This window comes from Balaenoptera ricei, chromosome 14 (genome assembly GCF_028023285.1).
Source record: "Balaenoptera ricei isolate mBalRic1 chromosome 14, mBalRic1.hap2, whole genome shotgun sequence".
NCBI lineage: Eukaryota > Metazoa > Chordata > Mammalia > Artiodactyla > Balaenopteridae > Balaenoptera > Balaenoptera ricei.
In genome coordinates, this window is record NC_082652.1 from 83,849,822 (window position 1) to 83,875,812 (window position 25,991).

At 34.0% G+C, this 25,991-nt stretch overlaps 1 non-coding gene and 1 pseudogene across 1 annotated transcript; both read right to left on the reverse strand.

The window, feature by feature from the left end:
* Positions 1-10,803: 10,803 nt before the first annotated feature.
* Positions 10,804-25,707, reverse strand: LOC132347379 (large ribosomal subunit protein uL6-like; annotated as a pseudogene).
* TRNAE-CUC (transfer RNA glutamic acid (anticodon CUC)) lies at positions 24,932-25,004 on the reverse strand. Its single transcript has one exon. It is a non-coding gene; the product is annotated as a tRNA-Glu (tRNA).
* Positions 25,708-25,991: the final 284 nt, after the last annotated feature.

Below are 25,991 nucleotides of genomic sequence, written 5' to 3' on the forward strand. Positions count from 1 at the left end.
AGTATTAAATAAGTATTGGTTGTTAGATGAATGAATTGCCATTATGATTTCATATTAGCAATAAATAATGGATACATGAGAGAGTGAGGCTTATGGTTGGTTTGGGTAGAAGGAGAAATCCCAAGGAAATATGGGATTATTAAATCAATTACAAGCCTGGATAATGGTTAGTTACTTAAAATAGATCTTTTGAAAGAGGTATTTGAGGACAGTAGAACATGAAGGAAAATGGCATGATACCCTATCCACAGTTAAAGTGATATGCAAGCAAAACTCATGCATTTAGACTGGGTCACTATAACCGAGTTCTGTCTTGTTCCTTCTAGAAGACAGAGTGTTAGCCATCCACAGGGGGGGAAGAAAAAAACATTGAAAGTATTAGTGAATGCACCATATTGTTAAGATAGACAATACTCAGAGAAATCAGCTGAAAGAAATGAGAGATTTCTAAAAGGTGCAGTTATCACCCTATCACATATTTTAACATATTTTCTGTTCTACTGAATATATTACTTTTTTATTTCCCTCAGTCTAGAATCTACTCAGAAGTATATATATATATATATATATATATATATATATCTCCTTGTCTTTATGTTTCCCCTTGAGAATTGATCATGTTTGGTAGCAAAAGGAAACCCTTATATGCTATTCAGGAGCAAAACATTTTGTTTTTTAATAATTCTTTCTCAGTATAAAAACTATCAAAGGAATCAGCAGGCAACCTCTCCATGGCAATTAGTGAGATCCATTTGAATTGTATGCTTCCAAGAAGCACCTCGTGGGGCCACCCTCCACCTCCATGTCTCCCCTGGGTGAATTTAGTGTCGGCCTTTGTCTAATGGAGCGTGAACACAACATATCACAAAGCAATCAGGACACAACTGGAACAAGCTGGTTTGAAATAAAATTGTAAACTTAGGCTGCAGTTGCTACTAAAGTACTACTATTTATTGTATGTAGCAGTTTGATGACCTAATGATGTGAATCCAGCTCAGCATTTGGACAGTTTTGGAAAGTGAAAGAATAATTCCCATCATTGAATGGGAATTATAGCGACAACACACAAGGTCAACAGCAACATGATCCAAAATGTATGCTGAAGCTTTAGTTGCATCCATGGGGATAAAGAAACAAAAGAAACATTAAGAGGCCTGAACTGGACAGAGGTTTAATTCCGGAGATAAGAGAGTTAGTTTAGTTTAGAGAAATAATGTGAGTGGTGATTTTTCATTTATAACACGTGCTTGATGTTACTAAGGATGGTTAAGTATATGTGGCTTCATAAGAAATACAGCATTCTTCATATGGGTGAACCATTGATTCAACCAAAGAACACCCCCCTCCTCTTCTCCCCTGAACTTCTGTTATTGACAACAGACCTTGGCCTTTTGGAAATGTAACTAACTCCCATTGGCTACATTCTCCTATTTTGTAACAGGGCAACAAGAGTTACATACACATCAAGAACATAGGTCTGATGACATTGTGAATGTTTTTCATTAGAATTCTTTTTTTCAGCAAAGACCACTGCTTTGTTAAAGGCTATGTGCTCAGAGTAAAGCAAAAGTGCAGAAAATTGACATCTTTAACTTAAGGAAGTCATTTTCCTCACTAATGTTGCATAGACACAATTGGAATGATTCTATAAAAGTGTCAACAGGTTTGGCTGAAAAAACACACATTTTGATATTCTCTCTTGCAAAGTAAGTGATTTCAAAGGTTGTGGTATCACAGAATGAGGACTCTTTTTAAAAAATAATCCCTGGAATAACTAGGAAATCTTATTAATTTACACTTTTCATTATCGATATCCATCTGGTTTTAGAAAAGTTTATATGTTGTACAATGGCAGTATTTAGAAGTTTAGGCACCAGAATTTTACTGTCTTGGTGTATTCACTTGCCTAATATTTTGGAGCTATCACAAGAATTTTGGATATTTAGTGTAACATGTACTAATAAGGATTTTGAGCAGTGTACTGAATCATTATTAAATTAAATTATGTTCAGTTTTAAAGGTAGAATGCAGATCATGTACTGTTTAATATGCTTTCTAATTATAACAAAAAACCCCCAGGCAATTCTGTCATAATAAACCCTAAGCTAGAATAACAGTTCATGAATTGTTAGTAGCAATCCATATTTTAGCAAAATAGCTTTGAAATAAACATACACTCCATGACCCATCTAAAATTTGGTCTGGTTCACTTGTTCCCCCACTCTTTTATCTTCTTGGGAGAAGACTTATACAAAATAACACTTTGGAGCTAATTAAAAATGGCTAGTCATTATTCTGGATGCCTCAAACCTAATTGTAACCTTTATTCAATTAGAATTTCTATAAATTTTATCAAATAACATCTTTTGATTTTCCACTGTTAATCTCTATATATCCCTACAACTGTGAGACTCAACTGCTTCCTCCCAATTTATTGATTGCCTGCTACGTGTAAAGCATCGTGCTACACATTGGATACGACTGGAAAGCCCTTCATGGAGTCTGGATAAAATTCTAACTTTGATAACTGCTACTTTCCTTCAATCTGATACCTTAAACTGTCCCCTTGATAATATCACACTAAAGTTTATGCCTTCACATTTCTGATAGAATTTACTTTATAAAGTCATTAACAGTTGTAAAATTTGAAGTCACAGAATGGTGAATGTAGTAGTTAAATTTTATAGCTAGAATTTCTTTTTTAAAAAAATATGACTGCTTTATGGTGTACAAATTAGTCAAGATGGATTCTGACGTTCTCAGTTTAATGAAGTGGTTCACTGGTAATATAGGATTATTATTTCAGTCACAGTCTGATTCAACAATCCATTTTTTTCTGCTATAGCTGTCTCAAACAACGGAAGGAGTCACAACTGGGTTTGGAATATTTGGGAGGATTGGTGTCTAAGCTCTTTATCTGGAAAAGTCTTATAAAAGTGTAGTGCATTCATATATTGTTCTTAGTGTTGCCACAAACGCCACTCTCTCCAGCATTTTTTGGGTTTCACAACTAAGCCTGAGCCAATTGCCTCTCTGATTAAAGTAGGTTTTGTTTGTTTCTTTCTTTCCCCAACTGCCCTCAGCAGTAGACAGTGTACTTCCTTCTCAATGTCGTCACATTTTTTAACCAAGGGACTTACAAATGTAGCACTCCAGCTTTGTTCCCACCTCAGCTAATCTCCCATTCCCCATTCACAGTCTCAGTGAAGGTTCCATTTTGTCCAGATCCTCAGGAGCCATGAGGACTCTCAGGGTTCATGCTTACTGGTAAATGCTAGCTCAGTATTTTTGTTAATCTAAAAATATCTTTATTTTGCCTTTTTCCTTGAAAGATAATTTCACTTCGTATACATGCCAGAGTGACATATTTTTTTTAAAAGTTCTTGGTGTATTTATTTTCAGCTTTATTGAGGTATAATTGAGGTAAATAAAATTGCATACATTTAAAATATACAATGTGATGTTTTGACATATATACACTTTGAGAAATGATTACCACAATTAGGTTAATTAACATATTCATCACCTCACATAGTTACCATTTTTTTCAATGTGCCTGGTGAAAATTCTTAAGGTCTACTGTCCTAGCAAATTTTAAATATACAAACCTACAGTAGATACACAAAAGATAGCAAAGAGGGAATCAAGGCATACCGCTTTGGAAAATCATCTATTCACAAAGGAAAACAGCAAGAAAGGAAGAAAGGAATAAGGGAAATACAAAACAGCCAGGAAACAATTAATAATATGGCATTAGTAGATCCTTACTTATCAATAATTACTTTAAATGTAAATGGATTAGATTCTCCAATCAAAAGGAATGGCATGGCAGACTGGTTAAAAAGAACTAAGACACAACTAATGCTGTCTGTGAGAGACATTTCAGCTTTAAGGACACACATAGGCTTAAAGTGAAGAGGTAGAAAAAAGTTATTCCATGTATATATGGAACCCAAAAGAGAGCAAGCGTAGCTCTACTTATGTCAGGCTGACATATATTTTTAATTAGCAAATTGAGAAAACTTCCTGCTCTTTCTTACTTCCATTGTTTGTGTGAAAAAGTGTGTTGTTAGTATATATGTTATTTCTTTTAAATAATCTCTCTTAAATTTCTAGTGGTCATTAACATCTTCTCTTTTGGTTTTGTGTTCTGAGATGGTAGCTTGATCTTTCTACTCTTTTCAGGGGGAGGGGTTGCTTTTAACATGCTTAACTGGTAATTCATTGAGCTTTGTTAATATGAGTATCATCTTTTTAAAAATTAATTTTTGGATATTCTCATTTATTAGCCCTTAAAATATTGCCTCTTCTATTCTCTCTCTTTTCATCATCTGGAATTCAAGTAAGATATAAAGTCTTATTACCTTAACTACTATTTCTTATCCATATCCTCTGTGGCTTTTTCTCTTTGCCTTTAGGAAAAAAACAAACACAAAAAATCTTTGTTTTACTTTTGGTTTACTAATTCTTTGTTTAGTTGTGTTTGTGTTTAATTTATTCTTAAACAATCCAGTTAATTTAAAATTTCAACAATTATGTATTTATTTCTAGAAGGTCTATTTGGTTGTATCTCAAAATATGCTTGATTATTTTTAATAACTCTTCTCTAGCTGATAAGAGTTCTACTTTCACTTTGTTTTGATCTCTGAGGATTTCTTTCTTGCCAGTTCAACAATGAATGAAAACGTTTATCTTTAAAAAGATTTTACTTGGCACTTTTATTAATTTTTTAAGTGAGAAGATTGATCAGATTAGATTGTTTCCATAATGTTGATAAAATAATTTGCAGCAGTCAATTTTACAGAATTTTCACTCAATAAATGAGTCTCATTCGGAGACCTTCATAAACTTCCCTGTGTAGAGCTTTCTTAATATGGGGCATGGGGACTGGGATAGGGCAGGGGTTCAAAACCAGTTTTACATTTTTGTGACTCTGTGCACATATGCCTGGTATCTTTCAGGTCTTGAGATAATTTATACTTACCCTGGTGGTTTGTTCTACAAGCAGGTTCTTTCCCTCAAGATTGGATGAGATTCAGCAAAATGGAAAAAGGACTCCCTGGTCATCCAGCCACACTTGGGTTCATACTGGGCCTTACGTTTGAAATTTTGTTATAAAATTCCTTTATTCTTGCTCAACAATTAAAATGTTCTGACCCCTGTGACCTGTCTACATGTGTATATCTTTTCAGGTAGAAAACTTAAGTTAACTTGTTAACTTCAATTTCCTGAAATGTGTTAATGCCTCTGCATTTTGAATAAAAAAAGTAGTAAAAGAAAGAAAAGAAGACCAAATATCATACACGATGAGCCTGCATTGGACCTACAAGGTCTCATGCTCTCATTCCCTTTGCTGCTTCCTCTCAGGCCTGGGCTACGGCTACTTGGAGTGGTAAAACCAGACATTAATGTCGACAAAATAATGGACTTAGAATGCTGTGGTTTTTGATCAATTTGGTCCAACTGGACGGCATTAAAAATAGTTGTCTTGTATCTCACTAGAATTTTACCTTGAGTTTTTAGGCCAGTGTCTCTGTGAGAAACAACTGGCCTTTGTTTAAACCTGTGTTATACCAAAGACCTCCAGGGAAATAATTTGGCTGCTCAAGAACAGAATTTGTAGTATCAGGAATCCTGTGAATTCAGCTTCTACTTTTCTGTCTCTGAATAACTAATGCAATACATTTTAAAAGCCATCTCACTGAAAATGCCAAGAGCTCACCTTGGGAAATCAGGGATAATGTCTGGTAATTTGTTTATCATGCTCCTTCCCATAAACATTGCCCCCATCGATTCAACATACCAAGCAGTTTTCCCTAATTTGAAATGAATAGAAAACAGATAATAAAAATTGATCCATCAGGTAAACACAACAGAACCACAGTTAGAGAAAGAAAGAATTATTTGTAAAAGTTTGTCTCCCATTTTTAATTCAGTAAATTCCTTTTTCCCTAGGAGACAGCCGTGTTATTACAGTAAGGCATATTTTGATAAGGGTTTCATTGCTAAACTGAAGAGAAACAGAAGTCACAGGAGATAGGATTGCTGGGTGCTGTAGTGGCCAGCCTTGGGGGTATAATAGAATCACCTGGGGAGCTGTTCTAACAAAATACTGTTAGGTAGATCCCATCACCAGAGAATCTGTTTTAATTTACCTTGGATGTTGATTTGAGACACCCAGAGGCATGAAAGCTCTAATATGCAAATAACAGTGAGAAAAACTGGTACTATAATTGGAAGCCTCTATTTTACTATTATTATTACGGATCGTGAATCCCTTGATCCTAGCCTCATATTTGGTGTGGAGTAAGTGCTCAATAAACGTGTAGTGTGAGCAAAATGAGTAAGTGACAGTGAAATTTGTTAACAAACTGACAAATGCTGACTGTGGGTCAGAGTGAAAGCATAAAACCCCTAGGGAGCTGTATACACAAGAGGAGTTGTAGCTTTTCACAGGCTCTTTTCCAGGGTAATCGTGAGAAATACTGGGGACAGTGCTGCAGATAGGAGAAAGCATTCCACTTGATGTCCTGATGGAAGGGATGAGAAGAACTAACCCATGGGGGGATGGGCAGCAATCTCTTTTGCCCACAGGGCACAGGTGAAGACCTACTGTAGCTAGGAAAAAGAGAAAGGGGGGAACCATTACAGGTCCCCTACATATAAGAGTTACTTCACTGGGGGAGGGGTTGGATCATGGAGACCAGTCCTGAGATCCAGAAACACAATGGCTGCAGAGGACAGAGGGGCCCCAAGAAAAGTCCTTCCCTATAAGCAGGCTAGCAACTGAGGATTAATAAGCACCAACAGTCTACTGCTGAGACAGAAACAACTGCATAGAGAGAGACCCATTTTGAGGTGCCAGCACACACAGAAGGACTACAGCAGGGGAAAGTCATTAAAAAAAATTATTCAGCAAACTAACCACAACCTTAAGGACAAGGTAACAGTGGGGGAATTTGAATCAACAATGAAACCTACTCAATTCAATTCTTGGATAGGTTAAGTCAACTCACCCCACTCACATACATAGAATATGCATACACATTTCTAGTCCTAAATACAAAGTAGAAATTTCACACTCAAATATGATCTAACTGTTGAAACAATGACGGAGATTTAAAATTTTTTAAATATTTAAAAAATTTAAACATTTAAAAATAACTGTTGATTAATGTGTTAAAGGCTCTAGGAGAAAAGGTGTCCAGCATGCAAGAGCAGTTGGGGAATTTCAGAGAGAAATAGAAACTATAAGAAAGAATCAAATGGAAATGCTAGAAGAATGGTAGCAGAGATTAAAAAAATGCTTCTGATGGGCTGATCAGTAGACTTGACACAGATGAAGAAAGAATCAGTGGTGATAGGTAGATAGAAATTACCCAAATTAAAGCACCAAGAGAAAAAAAGAGTAAGTAAATAAATATATATAAATAAAATTTTAATATAGTATATATAATATATATAAATATGCAAGCAAACAAGATCACAGTCTCTAAGAACTGTGGAAACATTTCAAACAATTTAACATACTTGTCAATGCAATCTTAGAAGCAGAAGAGAGCATATAGTATAAAAAAAGATTTGAGGACATTGTGTTGAAATATTTCTAAAAATAATGCATGAAAGCAAACCATGGATCCAGGAAGCTAAGTCAATTAAAGAGGATAAATATCAACCAACAAACAAATGTGTACACATCATATTCACATTATTACATTATTGCATATTAAAGATAAAGAGAAGACCATGAAGGCAGCTTGAGAATAAAAGACATATTGCATAAAAAGGAAATACTGTTTAAGTCATAAGATAATGGATTAACAGCTCCAAAATGCTGAAACAACAATAAAACTACTGTCAATACTGAATTCTATGTATAGTGGAAGTATTTTTCACCAAAACTGTAGAAAGATTTTTCAGACAAACTAAAGCTGAGAGAATTCACTACCAAGAGATCTGTACTACAAAAATGTTACAAGAAGGTCCTTAGGCAGAAGCAACAAACAGAAATGTGAACCTTTAAAAAGAAATGATGATCAAGAGAAATGATTAAAATAAAGGTGAATATAAAATATATTTTCTATTTTTTAATCTCTCTAAATGAAAAATGAATGTTTAAAGCAAAAATAGTACTGATGTGTTGCACAGAATATATAAAAAGTAAAATCTAGAACAGTGATAGCACAAAAAACAGAGGGAAAAATTGGGAATATACGATTTATATATTACACGTGAAGTGTAATATCCATTTCAATCTACACTTGATAAATTACAGAAGTATACTGTTAACCCTAGATAAATGGAACATAAAGGTAGTCAAGAACAATCCATAAAAAGAAGAAAAAAAGGACAAAAAATTGGATAAATAGTATATAGCTATATGTCAAATTTTAATACCAACTATTTAAAAAATTGCATTGAAATTGCATTGAGAGTAAATTATCTATTCACATTAGACTGTATAAGAAAATAGGTCCTGGCTATATTCTGTCTACAAGAATCACACTTAAAATAATGTTACATACATTGGTTGAAAATAAAATTATTGAAAATATACATCATGCACCACTAAGCAAGAGAAAGCTTTAGTGACGATAGTGAATCAGGAAAGGTAGACTCTAATCAGGAATACTACAGGGGGAAAAGTCTGTACACCTACAAAGAAAACCTCAGGTCCAGATAGCTTCTCTGATGAATACTCTCAAATGTTTAAGCAAGAAGTAATACCCATTGTTAACAAAATTTTCAAAAAAAGGACACTTTCCAACTAACTTAATGAGCCCAGTATTATCCTGAAACCAGACAAAGACAGAGACACATCTTTTCTCAGAAAACTCATTCATCATAGCAAAAGGGGAAAAAAAAATCACATGAAGATTGAAAAGAAATAAAATTACCTCTGTTCTCAGACTACATGATTGTCCACATAGAAAATCTCAAATAATCTATTAAAATGTTACTAAATCTAATAAATAAGTTTAGGATTTTCATAGAATACAAGGTCAATATGCAAAATCTATTGTGTTGCTAGAAACTAGAAATAGACTATTATAATTGAAAATTTAAAAAGAAAGAACATTTATCATAACATCAAGAACAAAAAAATATCATAAATCTAATAAAATGTATATATGTAGAGATTATATGGTAAAAACTGCAGGACAGTTTTGAAAGAAATATAAGAAACCTACACTAGATCAATGGGGCACCATTCTTTAAAAACAAAAGCAGAAAACCAAAAAATAAAACCTTTCCTTCTACTTCATTCTCTATACCAAAAATTGTCTTGAATTTTATCATCAGGAAATTCTGGTAGGCATCAAAATGACATGTAATTTAAAATAATTTAAAGGATTCCATTAATACTAGTGTTAGAGTCCACCCACAGAAGGCTTTAAAAATCCTTCTTATCATTTTTCTTCTGAATATGCCTTACAGAAGACACCTGCCTATATGTCTGACAATGCAATCTCCTCATTCAAAGCAAGTTGACACCCATTTGAAAAAAAAGTGGTTGCTAAAAGAAGATGAGTTTTCCCCTCTAACATCTGATCAGTTTATTTTAGATAAAAATAAGTGTAAATCAAGCTATGTTCCTATATTTCAAAAATTGTGTACAAAAAATAATCAGAACATGCATTGCTATATCTACTGCCACTGTAACTCCATTTCTTACACTCTGAAATATAGCTTCTATGAAGGAATAAATGTTTAATTCATAGTTAAATGAACATTAGTTACCCAACAGACTGAAAAGTCATGGTTCCTACAGTGCTTGTATTTGTTCAATTTTATAAGTTATATAAAAGTCTTATTCCCTGAAAAAGATTCTTTTCATTTTTACACACTCTCAGTATATTTATTTAAATGTTTAACATATTTATATGTGTTAACTCCTGTTATACAAATGTTGATGTTTTAATTTTTCCCATAACGTCACTACTCTTTTCTATTATTTTTCTCTTTTCTGTTGCTGTGGCCTAGTTTACAGCTCTTCATTACTTTTTTGTATGCATATTTATGATCAATTGAATCTTTAATATCAACCTATACTTTTCAAACTACCTATTTCTATTTAGTTTTTCTGTAAACATATATCCCAGCTGATCTCATTGAGAATATTTACATATTTATTTGACATGTTTGACACACTTTAGATTGTCAAATTTACTGTGATGTTATTCAGTTTAATTTTTCATAGTAGTTATGTTCTCACTGTTCTAGTGGTTTCTTCTATTAGGTCATTCTGTTTTATGAGTATCAATTATCATTTTGGTAAAGTGCACACTTGCGATGCTCTAAAACTCAGGCCCTGGCTCTTTCCTGATGTGGCAAAAGGAGGTACTCAAGGATCTAGGCTGGATGGAGTTCCCCATCTCTGTAGGCTCCCCCTCCCACATACCAGGAGACTTTGCCTCAGAGAAGTTTCTTTCATTTCTGACAGAGCATGTCTCCAAGACAGTATGGATACTTCACAAGTTCTCAGATATTTAATAGGCTCCTCATATGTTTGCTTCCAAATAGTTCCATGTGCTGCATCTTGTTTTCTACCATTTCCAGATTGTTGAACAGTGTCCAGAATCTTTTATGTGTTCAATAATATTTGATGATTTGATGAAAGAACAAGCAAATACATGTTTTAAATGAAATAATAACTCATTCTTGATAAATAGTACTGTAACAAGCATCGATTCCTTTTTTTTCTTTTAATGCAGGGCTTTGTTGCATCTTTAAAATATCACAAATAGATCTTAAAAATCATCTGGCTTCTTGTTTTTTCCATAGCTGGACAATTCTTAGATATTATTCATCAGCCTGTTGAACTGTTCCTTTTCCAGAATTATAGATACAATCCAAAATTTTTTTTTTAACTATTGTAGTTTGCTGAATGAAAGCATCTGAGTAGGACACATTTTCAACGTGTTTCCAAGAATGAACTCATCTTTTGGGGTTTGAGATACTGAACAACGGATGGCTGGTGTCATCCTAACATTGTGGATGTGTTTTTTACCCAAGAAATTTCAGATCTGAACAAGAGACCCATCCTCCTGAATAAAAACATTGATGGGAAGTGAGCATATGTACGCCTCATCTTGTAAAGGAAGCCCAGTGCAATATCCCTGTACATGACTACGGAGAGTCGAAACCATAGCCAGTTCCTTTCTATTTCCCCATCATTTGTCAACCTGAAGTCTCTTTTTCTTTCCAAGGAGACTTTTTTATGTTGATGTGGTTGAAATCCTCTGGGGTCCTTCATAATAACTGTGTGTCTCTTCTAAGCGATGTCGACATTCTCTGGAATGTCAACAGTCTGATTGCTGAGAACGGTTTTCTTTCTTGCAGGAAGAGGATTTCTCTTAGCATTCACCTGTTATGTACAATTGACTGACAGATTTAAATTTTGGTGGCCCTGCCTATAATCACACCCTTTAATTAGCACTTATTTGTTGCAAGATGCAAAACAAATAGTAGTGTTGGTGTTGACCTCTCAAAGACAGTACAGGATCTGAACCAACATACATCTCACTATTATAGAAGGGGTGACATGAGTTATATGAGTTAGCTGAGATAATCAAATTCATTCCAGAAGTTGTTTGGTACACCTTAAGGACTGATGCCTTACACAGTTGCTTAGCTGGCTATTTCTTACATAAGCTTTGATAGTGACTAGAAAGTAAGTAAGGTATTAATGTGTGGTTAAGCCATAAGTAGCCATGATACAATGTGCAGAGTAGTAAAATAAATGCTCCAAGTGGCATGAAAGCACAGTGGAGGAATATGTTAGTTTGGAATAGATTTTTATAATACATAGCTCTGTGAAATCTTTCTTTTAGTGAATAATATGCTTGTTAAGAATCTCCCCACCTGTCCCCTCCCCCCACCCACTTTGTTCTGCCAGGTCCTCCTTCTTGGCTACTGAATTAACATTATATCTTTACTACACACACACACACACACACACACACAGAGTTCCTTATCTTGTTTCTTCTTATAAGAGCTAATGTTTGGTCAGTTCAAGTTAGACAGTAAAAGCCTAAAATTCTTTTCTTAAATATATCTATTGTTGTTTGCTTCTGAATGTAAATTAGGTACTGAGTATTACTTCTTAATTTAAATGTGATTAACTTAAAAATAAAGTTAAAATAAAGGGTTAAAAATAAACCAGTTCCTGATCTGATAATATATATTTATGCCACAACCTTTTATTTCTCAAGAAATAAAAAAAAAACTGTTGCACTGACAACATACATTTTAGTGTAGGCTGACAAAAAACATGCAAGCCCAAATAATCACATTAAAGCCATCTTATATCAGAAGAAATGTACATTAATTTTTGGAAATAATTTCTCATGTAACTCTAATTCCTAAAGAATTTTTGGAAAATATGTTAAATTATAAATTATAAGTGCTTGTTAAAGATGTTACTTTATGTCTCAGAATATTCTGGTGTTGACAGTTTTAAGAAAATCATTTTTCCAGGCTTAGTAGAAATACGTAAGTAGTCAAATAGGCCACGATATATCGTGTATCACTGGGGAGAAATAAGAAAAATTATCAAAGTTTAGAATTCCTCAAGTCTGGGAGAAATGAATCTACTAAATGTGACTAGACTCTGCCTTTTCTGCTGCTCAGAATATAGCTGGGAATTGGGAATTATGCTTGGTAATAAGCTCTTAAGCACATCTGTAGTGTGGGTAAAAGTTCTTACTCGGAAAAGTGATGTTCATTCAACCAGAGCTGATTTTAAATGGATAGAATATAGGCCAGCAGATTTCTGTGACATACTCATAACCTTTCTGTAAATGTGCTGCCTTTATTTTTTATATCAAATGAATACTGGGGTTTCAAAAGGTATTATTCATAAATAGGATATAGTTCCTCAAAGGGGAAAAAAACTAGCCCATAACATACTGACCCTTGGGAAATAAAACACCAGATCATTTCTCCTTTGGAAGAAGTTCTCCTTTGGAACTCCAAAGGAAGCCTATATCTTTTGATCAGTCACTTTTTCAAAGGAAGAAATCACTTGAGTTTCACCATCTATCTGTACGTATTAGGTTGTCAATTTGGTTTGAGTTTTCATCAGAGTTGGATTAACAGCTGGAAGGAAGAGTTGTCTAATCCAAACATTCACCAGGGGGCCATGAGAAAAATCTGTTACATCTGACATAGGACAATGGTACTTGTTCAAGAAGAGACTTTGAACATTTGTAACGGAAAGGCTACTTTTTGTAAAAACTGTTCAGATAATTCTCACAAATGTAGAATTGAAAATTCTATTTAATTGAAAAAGAAGTCTAATTCTGTAAAGGAGAAATCTTTTCTATATCTATTCATATTATTAATTAAGGAAGTCTTATAAATTAAAGAATTAATACAAGGCCCCAAAGGAAAATACAGTAAGAATCCAAAAACTATCAATGCCAGAATCTAATGCAAAATAATAATTCTACATAATAAAATATACATATTATTCCTAGGTTTGTTAGAGAGAATGATAGAAAAAGGGTTTGAGGATTACTATGTCACAAGTGATATATATCTTTAAAAGAAAGAGTTGAGGGCTTCCCTGGTGGCGCAGTGGTTGGGAGTCTGCCTGCCAATGCGGGGGACACGGGTTCGAGCCCTGATCTGGGAAGATCCCACATGCCGCGGAGCAACTGGGCCCGTGAGCCACAATTGCTGAGCCTGCGCATCTGGAGCCTGTGCTCCGCAACAAGAGAGGCCGTGAGAGTGAGAGGCCCGCGCACCGCGATGAAGAGTGGCCCCCACTTGCCGCAACTGGAGAGGGCCCTCGCACAGAAACGAAGACCCAACACAGCCATAAATAAATAAATAAATAAAATTAATAATAATAATAATAAATTTAAAAAAAAAGAAAGAGTTGAACTGAATATGATAAAATATTAATGTTTACTAATTTGGCAGATGGCAATACAAAGGTCTACTACATCTATTTCTGGGTTTTTCTATATGTTTTAATATTTTAATATTTAATATTTTGTAGTTTACTTTAGTAAAAAACTAATGACAATTTTATAAGAGAAAGCAGGTCTTTATTAATGATGTCATGAAAAATAAATTTGATAAAGCCATAATATTTGTGTGGTTCAATGTAGATCAGAAATTATTTCCTATTAGTTTGACTTTCTCATAAAAACCTAATAAAATATTACACCATCATGAATGAAGAAAAAAAAATAAACACATCCAGTTTAGAGTTAGAACAAGAAACTGCCTATGTGAAGAGTAATCAGAAAAAAAAAAGTATATCTGTTTCATTGATTTTTCAAGGAATATTGTATATTTACAGATTGAAAATCTTGGGTCAAATAGTATACAAGTTAATGGATTAGAGTTATATAAAGCACAATTCATAAGATTATTTATATTTTGTTACACCAATCCCGTGTTGTATTGGAAAAATGAAGTGCTTGTGTGTGAATCCTACATTACTATTGACCTTAGGTAGCTCCTTGAGAGACAGAGGTCTTTCATCCTCATTCTTGTATTACTCATTGGATACTAAAGAAAGTATCACTCCATCTCTTTTCCACACAAGCTATAAAATTTAAACCACAATTTATGCAATACATAACTTTCTCTTTTAATAGTGAATACATTCATATGTATACGTTCTCTTCTAAGTTCATGTGCTCTATATCTCATAAGTCAACTTGACCTCCAGCTTGCTATGCCAATTGCAAATATTCCTTCTGACAATTGCTGTTAGCATCATATGGTGACTGGAAATTGTCCTCACTCTCACATTCACCAAGCATTAGTTGTAGAAATCACATGTTTTTCTGGTCCTGTTTGAACAGGTTGAACTGCGTTTCTTGATAGAGATGTTTCAATTACTTTTCCTGTGTGACTACTCCTCAAAATTTAAATTCACTTACCTATCAGGATGCATCGACAGAGATTTGAAACATGTTCATGAAATACTCTGAGCAGTTACACATCATAAACTATCAAACTGCTCTAATGTGTCTTCTCACAGCTCTTTCAGGAATATTTCATTCATAAGAGCAAAGTCTTATTTTTTGCAACATACAAAAGCTTCCAGATACATATCTCTGTACAAAAATGTGTCACAGGCAATGTTTACAATACAGAAAGAGTCAATAACTATATTACTTGGCATCCTGTTGAGGCTCTCTATACAAACAATACAATCAAAGCACACTGTATTTTCTTTTTTTTTTCTTTTAAAAATTTTTTTTAACATCTTTATTGGAGTATAATTGCTTTACAATGGTGTGTCAGTTTCTGCTGTATAACAAAGTGAATCAGCTATACATATACATATATCCCCATATCCCCTCCCTCTTGCGTCTCCCTCCCACCCTCCCTATCCCACCCCTCTAGGTGGTCACAAAGCACCTAGCTGATATCCCTGTGTGATGCAGCTGTTTCCCACTAGCTATCTAGTTTCCATTTGGTAGTGTATATATGAGAGCATTTCAAATTGTAGAAAATAATGAATGTAATTGCATTATTCAATTATTTGTAAATGTTCACTTATCCATGTAATGTTTTCGTTACAGACCTGCAGGAGGAGGTAACAGGGAGAGCAACTAATTTGACTGATGAGAAGAGTTGGAGGTTAACATTCAGGGTATTGTCTCACATTCAGGTGGGACAACAGATCAGAGGTAGACTCTATGTGGTCTAGGCTTTTGCGTATTGCTTTCTTTTGGATCTTCTTTGATCAGTAACATGAGGTTGTTCCCTTTCTCTAGGCAAAGGCTGTTTCTACTGTCTAAACATCTTGCAACTTTTCTATCTTTGACTAGATGGACAAGTCAGTTTGACCCTGATGAGTTTGTTTGCTAATCTGTGATTGAGGAATAGTATCTCCATCCTGTTTTGTCAGAGCTTAAAATTTCACTAGTGTATATTTTCTGAGACATTCATGAACATATTAGTTTAGAAGAAGAAAAACAGTTGGTATGAAATGAAACAATCAGAAAATGAGAGTTCAGGATAATTACAATATCATTGCTAAAATAATTCTATTTAAAGATGAAGTCCAAAAAGTCGAGAATATTTTCAAAACAGAGAACAAATTGAAACATGTTAGAAAACGTTATGTAAACATTTAAAAAATATGGAAGATCAAAGAGTTCTAGCATCCATTTAACAATCCAGAAAAGGCAAAGAAAATAGAAAAAAAAATTTTTAGAAATTTCCAAAGCCAAAAGTGAGGATGATTTCCTGAAGCCCCAAAATGTGTCTGACTGTTGACTTCAGAGAAATATGAGTGGGAAAAAAATGCAGAAAGAAAAGTTTTCTCTGAAATCATTGGAACAGCAATTTTACTCAAAGTAAGGTTAAATTCCAAAGATTTGGAGAGATGATGGATGGATAGATACGTAGCTAGAGAGAAAAAGTTTTCTGCTCACCAGGAATCTGCTTGATATCAGAATTATCAAGCATAAAACTACATGTTAAAATAGAGATAATAAAGATGGGTTTCAAATTTCTAAAAATTAAACTTAGAACTACTTTTCAAACTAGCCGTCAATATAAAAGGTTAACGAAAATATATTATAAAGACTCTGTGTAACCTATATGAAGCCCAAATACACGTACACATACATTTATTTAATCTACGATACAACCAAAAATAATCAAAGAAAAGAAGTTGAGTCAGCTTCAAAAAAGACAATGAACTGATTTATGGGTGAAATGAAGAGACAATCTAGTAAAGTAGATGCATAGGAGGGTGACCACAAAAATTCCTATATAAACAACAACAATGGTTTCACAGGTAACATGATAGGATGCTAGATCTAAGAGATGGATGGGAGAAGTTCACATTTCTTTTGTTAAAAATCATTATTTTTATGTTTTTTTTTAAGTCTTTGTTGGAGTATAATTGCTTTACAGTGGTGTGTTAGTTTCTGCTTTATAACAAAGTGAATCAGCTATACATATACATATATCCCCATGTCTCCTCCCTCTTGTGTCTCATTTCCACCCTCCCTATCCCACTGAGCAGAGGTAGTTTATCTAAAGGCAGCTCCCTTCTCACCACTGCAAACTCCAAATTTTATGCTCTGCTCAGCCAGATAGATGGCTGTAGAGACGTGGAGGCAATGGTTGCGGTTGCAGCCTCTGCGGCTTTTAATCTGCTGAGAAAATCATAGGAGAGGGATGCTGGACCCTGTTCTCCGTGAGCGGACAGTCTCCTGTGTAGCAGCATCAGAGCACAGCCCCAGGGACAGAGGGAAGTGTAGCCCAGGACTTGGGGATTCTTTTGACCCAAAGAGGCAATATTCTATCTGCCCTAGACTGTAGACCTGCCATGTCTCTCTGAATTCCCAAATTTCTCTAGTGAATCAAACAGATATGTAGCACCATCTCTGTCCTTTAGATGCTGAACAGGCAGGAAGGGTTTACGGCAAAGGAGCTTACGACAGGATATGACAGCCCCAAAACTATCCTCTTGTCTTTTCATCACTACAGAATGCCTGGTGTTAAAAACTGTTCAACGATCAGACATACTACCTGAACCATCAGACCGAATGACCTAACAGAGGACCTGTATCAATACCTGAACATAAAGGAAACAAGAATGAGAGGATCCCACTGATTTCAAAAAGAAATTAAATAACTTATTTGTGAACTTAAAATATGATTTTGTGGTAAAAAATATCATTCGATGAATAGGTATCAAAATTAATGGTTTGAAAGGTCAAGCACAGGTTAAAAATAGCAAAAAATAAAAATAAAAAATACACAATTTCCACGATAGATATAGAACTACTCAGGTTACCTCATAATGAGTGACTACTGGTAGTCTTGTCTTTCAAGAAATCTTTCAATTTTATCTAAGTTATTACATATGTAGATATAAAATTGTTTATATTTTCTTATTTTAATATCTGTAGAATCTGTTCTGACATTACCTCTCTCATTCTTAATACTGGTAATTTGTGTAATCTTTTATTTTTTCTGACTGGTCTGGCTAGAAGTTTATCAATTTTATTTGATCTCAAAGAACCAACTTTTGATTTCATTATAATTTTCTCTATAATTTTTCTGTTTTCTATTCATTGATTTGGCTCTGATCCTTATTGTTTTTCCAATTTATTTGGGTTTAATTTTCTCTTTCTTTTCTAGTTTATTAAGGTCGAAGTTGGGGTCAAATAATTAAGGAATTTCTTCTTTTTTAATATCAAAATTTGGCATATTGTGCTTTTTTTCCTTCAACTTAAAATGATTTCTACTTTTTGATTTCTTCATTAAAACATCAAATTTCCTATTGATCACATGATGAAATTTTCATCTCAAACATTTTATTTTTCATCTCTAGAAGTTTGATTTCTATCACTTTTAAATTTTCTTGACTATTAATTCTAACATCTGTGATCATTCTAGCTTGACTTTGATTTATTACTTTATATTTGAATTATGGTGTTTATTATTGTGCTATTTTATATTCTAGTAAATTTAAACTGGGTGCCAGTCACTATGATTGCTGTTAGTGTCATATCTAAAAAATATTTGCATAACTCAAGGTCATAATCACTTTCTCCTTTTTTTTTTTTTTTTAGAGTATTTATAGAATTAGATTTTGTAGTTAGGTCTATGATTGATTAGGATTTAGATTGTGCATATGGTGCAAGGTATAGATTAAAGTTCTTTTTTTTTTCTTCTTTTGAATATTTAATTGTTCCACTTTCATTTCTTAGATAGACTATTCTTTCTGTACTAAATATGTTTGTAACTTTGCAATACATGTTTAATAAACATTTTAACGTCCTTGTTTGCTAATTCTAAAATCTGAGTCAATTCTTGAATGGTTTCAATGGATTTATTATCCTCCTCAGTATAAGTCGTTTTTTTTTTTTTTTTTCTTACCTTATAATTTTAATTGGATGTCAGATATTGTGAGTTTTACCTTGGTTAGTTCTACATATTTTTGGTTTCCACAAATATGATTGAGCTGTTTTCTGGGATGCAGTTAAGTTACTTCAAAATAGCTTGATCTTATCAAGTCTTTTCCTTTTGTAAGATTTAGGCAGATTTGGAGCACTGCTCATTTTGGGCCTAGTTATTCCACACTACTGAGGCAAGGGCTTATGTATAGTTTATACTATGACCTATAATGCTTGAGCTTCTCCAGTCTGACTGGTGGGAATAGGTATTATTTTTAACCCTGTGTGAATGAGTGTCAGACAATATTTCCAATAATCTTTTTGGGTGAGTCTTCCCTCAGTAGTGGGTAGTTACTATACATGTAGCGGCTGTTCAATACTCAGCTGAAAACTTAAGGGGAGCCCTCTGTATATCTCTGGAGTCCTCTCTCTGTGCATTTCTTTCTCTAGGTAATTTGGCCTGCAAACTCTAGGTACATTTGCCCCCTTCATTTTTCAGCTCCATCTACTCAAATCAGGTAGTCCAGCATTCTGCTCTGGGTCCCCATCCTATATCCCACCCTGGAAACTCCCTGAAGGCTTTAGCCTAGGAAATCATAGATATATCTTTAGTCTGGGGAATATATAGACTGTGTCCCTTTCTCAGGCATCGGTCTACCTCACTGACTTGTTTCCACTGTTGTAAAAATCTTTATTCCGTATAATTTGTTTAGGTTTTTTTAATTGGCTTCGGTGGGAAGGTAAATCTTGTCTCCGAAACTCTACTTTGATGAGCAAGCAAAAGACATGATATTTTTCATAATAATACAATTCAAGACAGGGATGAATGGGAATTGTTGAAAAGGAAACAATAAAAAAGTAATTACATTGATAATTTTTGTTTTACAGCAAAAACAAACCTAGCAGGGAATGTGGTTTTATGGAAATTTGCTTGTTTGTTCTTTAATTTATAACAGAGTTTCTTGGACTTCATCTGTCATCCTCTTATCTGTTTTATATTTTTGACAAATATTCATGTCAACACAATGGATATAGTTGATATGATCTTGAACATGAGCTTCATTGTACTATAAGTCATTCTTTAAAGGGCACTTAAAATTATCTTGCTGCAATTTAAGTATGTGTGTGACTACTCCCTGCTAAAGTTCAATGATTATATCTTACTCATTTCTTTGTTTCCAACATTATTTCTCCATAAATATGTTTATGCCACCAACATTCCTAATTTTACTCCACACGTATGTTATCAAACATATTATGAAAAAGTAATAAAAATTTGAAAACTGCTTAAAATATATATTTATTAATATGAAATATAATTATTTCCCATTAATCAAAATATGTGCACTGGTAAACTAACAGTAAATAAAAGTGTTCAAGTTCTAGTGATTCTAGGAACCTGAAACTGAGCTAAATCCATACTATAATATTAAAATTCATAATTCAAAGAGTTACTAGAAGCAAGGGTAGACAAAAGTACAATAAGATTTCCAAAAGAAAACTAGTCTGTGGGAGAAATTAAGTATGTTTTTGTTTAAAACACCAAAAATACATTTTAAAACACTAAATCCTCTAAAATTTATTTAAGATAACAAAGCATGTATTAATATCTCCTATTCATGGTCAGAAATTTAACTAGAGCAGAAAATAATGATAGAGAAATGTTTTGTAAAAGCTATATATGATTCATATATAGCTTATATATATGATCACATATATATATATGTGATCATATGAATCACAAAATGATTCATATGATCTCTTGTGAATTGCACGTAATGATAACAGTAGGTATCAGACCTGGACTACAGTTAGTTCTGCTTAAATTCTGTTAGACTGTCTTTCTGAAAGAATTAGTTTCTGCATGTTGTTCAGATAATAGGTAGATTCAAGTGGAGAAACACATGGGATGTGCAATGAAGATATTTTACACCTCAGATATTCAGATGCATGATTGATGGACCTCTGGTCACACTGTAGAATAAACTATTTATTACATGCACTGTTTAAATTATTATGACAGCATGGGCAAAGATTTAAAAATGCAGTACTGTATAGCAGCCTGGTTTTCTATCTATGGTTCTACAGTGAAGGCAAAAGCATATGGAGGAAGAAAATTTCCTTAAACAATTTACGGTAAATTTTCATTCAATGCATTACCAGAAACATACATATCAATTTTCAGAATAGATTTATCAGCTTTTTAGAGATCACAAAAATCTCTAAAGTATATGAATGTTTTTATATAGTAATTTCGGTCCCTCACTGAAATTCTTCCTACACATCCTTCCCAGCCTTCTTAGTTCATTTTTTTTCTCTTATTTTCCATATTGTGAAATTCCAGGAATGAAAAAAATGTTATAACCTGGAATCCCTGTAGCTTTCTCAAGCATCATGTTCTATAGTTCGTTTTTAACATTTGGCCCTTAAATTTCCAGTATATTTTCATAGATATACCAAACCTTTGAAAGAGCAAATCATGCTTCACGTAACCAAGGAAGTGACTTTAAAGGGTTAACAACATATTACTAAAGCCAGATTATCAAGAGCACTTTATACTAACTAAATTAAAACAACTGAAAATTATCCTGAACACCCTGCAGGATCAAAACACAAGCATAAAAACAGATCTGTGACTAAAAAAGCATATTTTAATATGATATTAAATAGAGATTAGCAGGTATTTCTTACAGCAACAGGAGAGGTGGACTGAAAGGGTGGAGTCTGCAGGTAGGGAGAAGAGCCTATGTGATGAAATGTGAGCTGTAAAACTTGAAAATGCTCTTAATTCTGAATGGCATCATAGGTGGGAAGTATTGTTTAAACACTAGCTTCCGAAGCCAGACTTGGGAAGGTCACAAACTGAAGTGTTACCTTTTTATGCTGCAAACATACACAGTGTCCAAAGACATTTTGTGTCCTCTTTCTCTTGTTCGGACAGATGTTGAAAGAAATTGTCTCTAAAATATTATTTAGCCTTAGAAAAAGAAGGAAATCTTGTCATCCACAAAAACATGGATGAACCTGAAAGGCATTATGCTAAGTAAAATAAGCCAGACAGAGAAAACGAATACTGAATAATATTACTTATATAAAGAAGCTGAAAAAAAAGTCAAATTCATAGAAACAGAGACTAGAACGGTGGTAGCCAGGGGTTGGGAGGTTGGGGAAACAGGAAGAAGCTGGTGAAGAGGTAAAAACTTTCACTTATAAGATAAATAATGTTTGAAAGTCTAATATATAACTTGGTGACTATAGTTGATAATACTGTATTATGTAATTTGACATTAGCTGAGAGAGAAGAACTTGTGTTCTCACACACACACAAAAAAGCTATATATGTGAGGAGTGGACGTGTTAATTAAATCAGTGATGAGAATCCTTTCACAACGTATGCATATATCAAAGCATCATGTTGTACACCTTAAATATATTATAATTTTACTTGTTAATTATGCTTAATAAAACTGAAAAAATAAAAGCATTTAAGTTAAAGCACAGTTATTTGACTTCAAACTCTTGCATTGTCTTTTTTTCCCCAGCTTTATTGAGGTATAATTGACAAATTAAAAATTGTATATATTTAAGGTGTACAGTGTGATGATTTATAATAGTATACATATTTTAATGAAAGGATTACCACAATCAAGTTAATTACCACATCTATCACCTCACATAGTTACTTTTTTTGGTACCCTTGCAACGTATATCTGTGAGTTTGGGAGGGAAGTACTATGCATTTACATAGAAAATTATGCAAAACAACTACATGTAATCTTCTGAGTTGTTGCAGTTCAAATGTCAGTAAAGATTTCTGTTTTGATTCTACTTAAAGAAGTCACTTTATCAAAAAGCCCAAATGTTAATCTAGGCTTAGACACATTTCATTGTAACATCAGAAAATCAACATTAAAAAGAAAATCTTAAAAAACTGCCAGTCAGAAAATAAATGTTTCCTCCAACGTACCAACATTTAAACTAACAGCACTTTTTGCCTTACCTAAAAAGTCATTGTTTATATTAGTTGGGATAAACTAATATCACCAAATAACTCCCAAGTCTCAGTAACCTAACAAAATCAAATTCTGTTTTTTGCCCATAATAAATTCCAACGCAAAGTTTCAGCATACAGCTTTCCTTAGAATCAGAGACGCCAGCTCCCTCCACATTGGTACCCCTGAGACCATGGAGGTCACCCATGGGAACCTCTGTGTCTAGACAGTGGATGAGGTAAGGGAGAGCGTGGAGTCCCCACAGCCACCCTTTACTGTCTCACTTTTATCCACATTGTATTCACAAACACCAGCCACTGGGCATCTCCTAAGTGAGAGGCTGGGCTAAGCCTAGCTGTGTTCCCAGGGAGAAGAGGAGAATCCATGCACTTCATGAGAATTGGCAGTCTTTCTACATTATTAGAAACAAGCAAGGAAAAATCAGTCCATCAAACAAGAGTGAGAGTGAAAATATGTAACTATTAACCTGAAAACAAAATAAACACTAGGAGAGAATAGCATCCCCAGGCAGTTATTGAAAGAACTACTGAAGAATCTATGACAAAAAGAAAGATATGTTCTAATGCGTCAATATTCATTAACATAATGTGAAGTATAAAGTAACATATATACACCTATACACATATATATGCTATTTTTTCTTTTAGATTATGTGTTATGTTTTATAATTTTATTTTTCTGAGAGATGGTTCTTGTTTTTTTCTTTTTACTGACAAGTGTTCCATTACACATATGAATAATAGCAACTTTCTTATGTCGCTGTTGTTGTTTTGTTTTGGATTTTTAATTTTAGTTGTGTATTACTAATATTGGAGCTTTAAACAGAGGCTACATCCTATTTGATGAAACTACCTAAAGCCTTACCCAAATTGATTTTACAGCTTGCAGGATTCTGTTATGTTACCTATATCCAAAGTCATGATGCAATCTTTTTTTCTACACCAATATTTCTGTGATAGTAGATCATGATTTTCCCCAGATCTCCTCCTGAAAATTGATACAAATACAGAATTTTATCAGGTGAGTCACTGATTTTTCTAACAAGGGCCTTTCTTCACTCTAGCATGGGCCCTAAAGTCCTTATGCAAATGAAAATACTTCTTGAATTTATGTGTCTCTAAAATGCTTCTGTCAATGACAGGGAAGACATATCTCTGCCATCCAAACATCTTATTTCTGCTTATTTAGTTTGAAATCTTGGGGAAGCTTATTTAGTTTACTAAGATGAATGATTCAGTCCCCCCCAAAACTTATGTTAATAGGTATATGATTGATATCCCAGGCTTTATGATTCACCGTTTCCCATATATGTGATACCTGAACAAAATACACACTGCTAACATGAGCAGAGCTAGGCACCTGAGAGATCCCTGTAGTCTGTAGCAGAGATGACTGCAATACTCCATCAAAAAGTTCAGAATTCCCAAGAAGTTTCCTTTCATCTATTATTAGGACTTTTCTGCCCAGTATACCGTATATTGCATATGAAGTCCATTTAGTTGACAATTTATTGGGCAATAATCTAAAAATTATTTGTATACCATATTTCATCAACTCCATGTTACCACTCACTGTAATTTGTGCTAATATGTCATATACAAGATCGGATTATAATTATAATTCTACGCTGTTGATTGTGAGATATTTCTCGATTACTGACAGGCAAATTTGTGAAAAATATGTATGTTAAGATCAATATAAAATTTTTTGAGCAACCAGTCAGACAAGCTCGCTGTTCTTCAATGAAATAATGGAAAGAATTGATTTTGCAGACAGTTTTTTCATCATTAATTTATTGTGAATATTATATGAAACCTAAAGCTATAAGTTCAGCTGCATACTGTTGTATATCATACAGCTGGGACTCAGGGGACCAGATTTCCAGCTGGACCTGTTGATTGGCTCTTTGGGCAATACTGTAGCAATAAATACCCAGACTTCAGAGAGTTCAACTGAGCATGTAGGTTTTTTAATTTTAATTTTAATTTTTATTTTTTGGCCGCACCAGGCAGCTTACGGGGTTTTTATTTCCCCGACCAGGGATCGAACCTGGGCCCTCAGCAGTGAGAGCACGGAGTCCTAACCACTGGACCGTCGGGGAATTCCCTGTAGGTTCTTTAGCTGTGCCTCTACAATTAACTGGTCTGTAATCTCATATAGTAAGTGTCCACTGCAGGCAAAAATGGATTATCAACATTTTTTTAGGAACTTCAAGGACACATTCAAAGAAAGCTAAGGAGAACTTAACAGTATGATGTGCTGCCACTTTGATGGATGGTCCTTAGTGTAAGACACTACCTCCAAAATGCCATGTGATTCTTTTTAAATAAAAGTTTATAAATTTGCCTGGTTTATTTGTCTTGTGCATTCAGTCACATGTAACAATAGAATTACTCAGGGAAATCTTGGAACAATAGAGTTCCTAGGGACAGTAAAATAGTTTTTACGGGCCACTGAGAAATAGCTTATTTCAGTGCTACTTTTAGGGTTGGTAAGCTATCAAGTCAATATGTAATTGTTTTTAAACCCTTATGTCTGGAAGTAGAAAAACTCCAGAGTAGGGATCAGTTCATGACGAGGTGTTACCAATAAAAGTGTATTTGGGTGTAAAGTAAACATTTTTTCTGCAGAAAATGACTTCAAGTTAAAAAAGGAAATTCAAATTATTTAATTTGAATTAAACCATATAAATAAAAAATACACAAAATGTAGAATAAATCTCAAGACATTACAGTTCTGTGTAAGGGGATACCAACAAAGTTTCAAACCTTAGTCAGTCTCCTGAAACCTTCTCCCAGGCCCATTTGCGCACTTCCTTGTGAAATCCAGTTTTAGCAAGAACACTGCTGTCAGTTTAACCACAGCCCTCCTTACCCTGGATGTTTCCTCCTAGTAATTTTCCAACCACTTACCCGACCCTGCTCCTCGGCTATAAATTCCCACTTGCCCAGGCTCTATGTGGAATTCAAGCCAGTCTTTCTCCTGCACTGTAAAACCCCACTGCACTGGTCCTTACATCTATCGCAATGGTCCTGAATAAAGTCTGCCTTACCATCTTTAATAAGTAGCACTGACTTTTTTTTCTACA